A 6,036-nucleotide genomic window follows, 5' to 3' on the forward strand; every position below is an offset into this window, starting at 1 on the left:
GAAGGTATTGTAATGGAACGTAGCAGGGGTAAAGAAGAAAGATGAGGATTTCTGCAGTTATATTCAGGAATTTGATGTGATTGGACTGGTAGAGATGTGGGTAGAGAGAAAGGAATAGGATAGAGTAGAGTGAAAGTTGCCAAGGGGGTATAGGTGGAGGCTACAGGAGGCAGTCAGAGTAAAAAGGAAAGGAAGGGCTAGTGGGGGAATTATAACAGGGGTCAGTGATGGATTAGAGGAAGAAGTTCATGGAGAGGGAGAGGGTGGACATGCAAATGAGGGCTGTAAAGATAGGAGGGGTGATGTATAAGTTTGTGACTGTGTACAATAATGATGGAATGGAAAGGATTAAAGAAAGGGTAGAAAACTTACTATGAGAGAGAGATGAGGGTATGGTGGCAATAGGGGGAGACTTTAATGCGAGAATTGGGCGGGAAAGGGGCCTGTACCAGGAAGAGGACAGCTTTGAAAGAAAATCGAAGGATAAAATAATAAATAAAGAGGGGGAGATTCTAAAAGACTGGATGGAGGATAGAAGGTGGGCGGTGGCGAATGGTATGGTAAAAAGGGACGAAGAGGGGGAATACACGTATGTTTGTAAGAGGTGTTTCGGTGATAGACTACGTGATTATGAATACGCAAGGGTTTGAGGAGATAAAAAAATTTGCAGTGGAAGGAAGGGTGGAATAAGAGCATCAGCCATTGAGTTTTTGGATACAGGGGGAGGCGGGCGAAAGGCAGGATGGGGAAGAGGGATCGTTAGCGAAAAGGGTGTCATGGATAAGAGAAGCGATAGGGAAGTATCAGGAGCAGTTGGGCAACGTAAGCTTTGAGGAGTCCGTGGACGAGATATGGGAGGATCTACAAGAGAAAGTGAAAGGCTGTGTGCAAAAGAAGGTATTTAGGAAAAAGAAGAAAGGAATGGTAAAGCCGTGGTGGGATACGGAATGTAAAATGATGAAGTGAAAGGTGAAAAAGAAGTACAGGAAGTGGAAGAAAGGAACCGCGAAAAAGGAGAAGTACGTAGAAATCAGGAAGAAGTTTAGGGCGATGTGTAAGAAGAAAGAGCAGGAAAAAGAAAAAGAGCTGGAAGAGGAGTTGAGAATTGTTAAGACAGAAGGGGATGTGTGGAAGATAATTAATAGGTTTAGAAAACGTAGGGTGGGGATGAGTGAGAAGATAGGGAGCGACGAATGGAGGAAATTTTTTAAGGATTCATTTCAGAAGTCAGATACTCGAAAGAGAGATGAGGGGATTAGAAGAAACAGAGAGGTAGATGAAGAGGAGCTGAGCGACGAGGAGATTGAGAATCAGATAGGGAAGTTGAAAAAATCGAAGGCAGCAGGGATTGGCGGGGTAGAGAACGGAGCGTGCCTGTTTGGCCCACAAAAGGTAAGGCAGAGGCTAAAGGGGGTAGTGAAAAAATTATGGAGGGGAGGGATTTCCAAAAGGGTGGAAAGAGGGGTTGATCGTACAACTGTATAAGAAAGGGAATAAGGAGAGGCAGGAAAATCAGAGTGGAATTACGCTCATGAATACTGCGTACAAAATATACGCGATGGTGTTAGTAGATAGGCTACGAAAGGATCTTGAGGGGAAAGGAATATTGCCGGAGACGCAGGCGGGCTTTAGAGAGAGAAGGGGCACTATTGACAATATCTATGTCTTGCAACACGTGGTGGATAGAGAATTAACCAAAAAGATGCCAAAGTGTACGCGTTTCTTGTATAACTAAAGAGCGCGTTTCCGTCAGTAGATAGGGGGAGGTTGTAGGAGGCAATGGTAGAGAGGGTAAGGAAGGTATATGATGAGACGAAAGATAGGGTGAGAGGAGAGGAGGGAATCTCTGAGGGATTCTGAATGGATACGGGGTTGAGGCAAGGGTGCCCGCTTAGCCCAACGCTTTTTGCAATTTTGATCGCCGATATGGAAAGTAAGCTAGCGGCCGGAGTGGTAGGAGGAGTTAGGGTAGAAAGAGCCAGGATATGGTCACTCGCATATGCAGATGACATAGTGCTGTTGGCAAAGAGAGAAGAGGCTTTAAAGAAGATTATGAAGTGGTTGAGACGATATTTGGACAAGAATAGGTTAGAGTGAATTGCGGACAAGTCGAAGGTTATGGTGTTCAGGTAAGGATGTGGGATAGATGGGGGAGGGCAGTGGAAGTGAAAGGGAAAATCGATACAGGAGGAGAAAGAGTTCTTGCACCTGGGCTTCCTGTTTCGAAGAAATGGGACAGTGGATGGTCATATAAAAGAGAGATTGTTCGAAGATTATTTTGAAAGGAGAATGAAATTGTTTGATTCGCTAGTGATGAGTATCTTATCTTACGGAGTGAAGGTGTGGGGTTGGAAGGTGAGGATGTAAATAGGGTACAGGAGACGTATGTAAAGTGGATACTGAGGTTGGCAAGGAATAAGCCGAACTATATTGTCATGAGAGAGACAGTAAGAACGAGTTTAGAGATTATAACAGGGAGTCGAGCGTGTAAATATGAGGAGAAATTTTTAGAAGAGAGGGGAAGTAAATTGGTTAGGGAGTGTTGGTGGGAGAAGGAGAACATACGTAGTGGTGCAAAGATGGAGGTGGAAAGGGAAAGGTATTTTAGAACGAATGTATTGTAGATGGATGAAGTTAGCAGAATGCACGAGGAAGGAAGGAAGGAAGGTATATGAGTAGGTTCAAAAGAATGGCATGGAGAAAGAGAAGGCAGAAAGAAAGGAGAGAATAAGAGAGTCAAGGTATAACGGAAACTATGTGTGGATTGTGTCAAGGGAGAGACTGTAATATTTGTGTAAGAAAGGAGAGCAAGGAAGTCAGGAACTTGTAGCAAGAATGAGGTGCGGTTGCATGGAGAAGTATCATAGGTTCTGGCTTTCCAGAGAGAAGAGAATGGGTGAATTGTGCGGGAAGGGGGATGCAAAATTGAAGCATTGATTGGAGGAATGTGAAGAGGTGGAAAGGAGAGGGATAAGCATGGAGGTATTGTTGCATGCAAGAAGTGACAAAAAGGCAGTAGGATGGGTGAAGGGGGTGTTGGGTAAGAAAGAGAAGAAGAGAAGGAAGGAGGAAGAGGAATGGAGAAGAAAATATTGTAAATAGGAGAGGAAGTAGATGTAAGAGAAATGTAAATATTGTAAATAGTAGTTAAGTATTAGGTGTTAGCCGCGAAGACAGAGGCTGGTAATGCGAGGAATAGCGACGAAAGAGCGAAATGCGTGCGAGGCGAGGCGCAGCGAGGAAGGTTAGGGTATATGAGCGGGTGGATTAGTTATAAGGCGTGGATGGATGGTACTTTGTAAGACGTAGTTGTAAGAAAATTCTGTTAAAAAATGGAAGTGTAAGTAAGTCAATTTTTAAGGCTAGCAGGCCGAAAAATAAACGTTTATCTCCCCCCTTCTCTCTCTTCCTCTCCCTCTCTCTCTCCCCTCTCTCTCCCCCTCACCTCTTTACTTAAAAAAATTGAAAAGGATTAAACAACCACAACAGGGTCCTATTAAGATCAGAAAAAATAAAATGTGAAGATTATTTTGCAATATTTGAATAAGCAGTGCCAAGCCAAGGTACACACAAAAAGAAATTCTAATAGGAATTTACTAAAATACTTTTTAACATACAATGTAGAAAATTTCGCATTGTGGTCTGTGCACAAATGTGGAGGGTAATGCAAAGACCGAGAGCAGAGCGCAAGGTAAATACATTATCGAGCACAGAGCGCGAGATAAATATATTATCGAGCGCGAAGCGCGAGAATGAACAGTCGCGCGCCCTAGGCGCGTTCAAAGTTGAAAATTCATCTGTTTGTTTGAAAGTTCAACCATGTATTATCAAATTCATCCATTTTAATAATTTTCAACTAATTTGTTTAAAATTTAATTGTTTGTTTTTAAATATTAATTCATTTATTCATATTTTAAATTAAAAATTTATCTTTTTTAGTTGAAGTATATTTATAATTGAAAATTAATTTTTTTAGTTGAAAACTCGTCTTTTCGGTAGACAATTAATTTTCTTTGTTGAAATTTTATCTTGATAATTAAGGATTTAACTGTTCTCTTGATTTTTTTTGTTTATAAAAATTAATGCCTTTAAGGAAAATTTTCATTATGTCATTGTTGGTTGAAAACTAATCGTCTTTTGTGGAAAATTAATTTTATGGTAAAAGATTAATCTGTTTTTTATCATTTTTACCACAGATGTCCAATTTCGATTTTTTATTGTCTTATATGGGAAAAAAACAGCTTATCTGAAAAATAACACAAAAAAAAAATAGTCAAATAGTACAAAATTGAGTATAACTACATATGCGTAACTGAAACAATAAATTGTAAAAAACTTTTTCGATTGAAAATTGATTCACTAAATAAAAAATTGATGACAAAACTTTTTCGACTACATTGGTATTTTTGTCTCAATTGTACTTCTATAAAATAAAATAATGTTTTAAGATTACTGCAAGATTTATCAATAGTTCTTAATAAAATTAAACAAAAAGTAATTTTCATTTTTTATTAGTTCACAAATAACGTAATAATAAAAAAATAATGCTTCCAATTGTAAAACTGCGTACCTACAAGATATTAAGTACTTTTCACAGATTTAATAAAATTCTCTGATGAAGGACACCATTGTGTACTGAAACGTTTGGAATAATTTAATTAGTTTCAAATCACCTGACTTTATTTATTTATTTTTAAAAATTTCTTGAAAAGAAAATTAATCTTTGTGTTTGAAAATTCGTCTTTTTTGTTAAAACTTTTACTATTTGATGTCAAGTTCATCTGTTTTACTTAAAATTTGCAATAATCTGTAAAAAAATTTCATTTTTTTAAACGAATATTAACTTTTATAAACTACAAAATGAATTATTCTATTTTTGTTTAAAATTTGATTTTTTTTTGTTTGAAACTTTATTTTTTTTAGTCAAAAATTAATTTATGGGTGAAAAATTAATCTTTTTTTATCATTCTTAACATAGATGCCCAAATTCGATTTTTTTGTTTCAGACCGGAAAAAAACGTCTTGCATAATTTATTATAAAAGAATTTTAAGGGCATGCTCCGCGGTGACCACGTGACCAAACCAGTCCTCGGTTAGGAAAATTTTTTTTGGTGTTCACCATGTCCAAAAACAATGACATATCACTCTCAAAGTTTAGGATATAGAAAATAAGACAATAAATTGCGTTTGTCTATTTAGTTTGAGTAATAATTTTGAAAAAAATTATCCAAATAAAAATAAGTGGGTAAAATTATTTTCATTTTTTTGCTGTTCACTACGTCCGAGTGGATTGAGATATCGTGTTTAAAATTTGACAGATATAATAAAAAGCACTGAAGAACGTTTGTATACATCAATATGTTTATAATTTCAAAGAAAGTTTATTTATACATTTATGAAATAGGATATTACCATTCGAGTTGTAGCACTTTGCAGATATTTTTAGTTCGACGCATTTCAGATTTTTTACTACCGTATGTTGAGCACTGGCACAAATTTAAAACTAAATCGTCTAAACGTTCTAAAAAATTAACATAAGCAATAACTTTTGCAAATTCGTTGCAAATCAACAAATAATCATCTGCACATCCATAACCTCTCATTATTTTCCGAGAATTTTTAGCGATTTCTAGCGGAGAAAAAAAGAAAGTTTCAACGTCGATAAGGTCGACGTGACGTGGCCAAGTACGCTTATGAAATTTTTGTGTAGAAAGATTTCCATTTTTATTGCCCTCACTACGTCCACACGGATTGAGCTATCGTGTTCAGGATTTGGAAAGTTATACAAAAAGAACTAAGGAACGTTTTTATATATCGAAATGTTGATAATTAAGAAAAAAGTTTTCTGGCGAAAAACTATAGGGGTAGAAAAGAAACTTTGAACGTCGATAAAGTAGATGCCTCCATTTAAAAACATAATTTCCGTCAAACCAAAGATATTATAAACGTAGATGCGGTGCGGGCTTAGTTGCCCGCCATAAATATAGACGGTGCGTCCGGCGAAAAAAGTCACTTCCCCTCTACCCACCGCTCCCC

This window comes from Belonocnema kinseyi, chromosome 3 (assembly GCF_010883055.1).
Source record: "Belonocnema kinseyi isolate 2016_QV_RU_SX_M_011 chromosome 3, B_treatae_v1, whole genome shotgun sequence".
Taxonomy (NCBI): Eukaryota; Metazoa; Arthropoda; class Insecta; order Hymenoptera; family Cynipidae; genus Belonocnema; species Belonocnema kinseyi.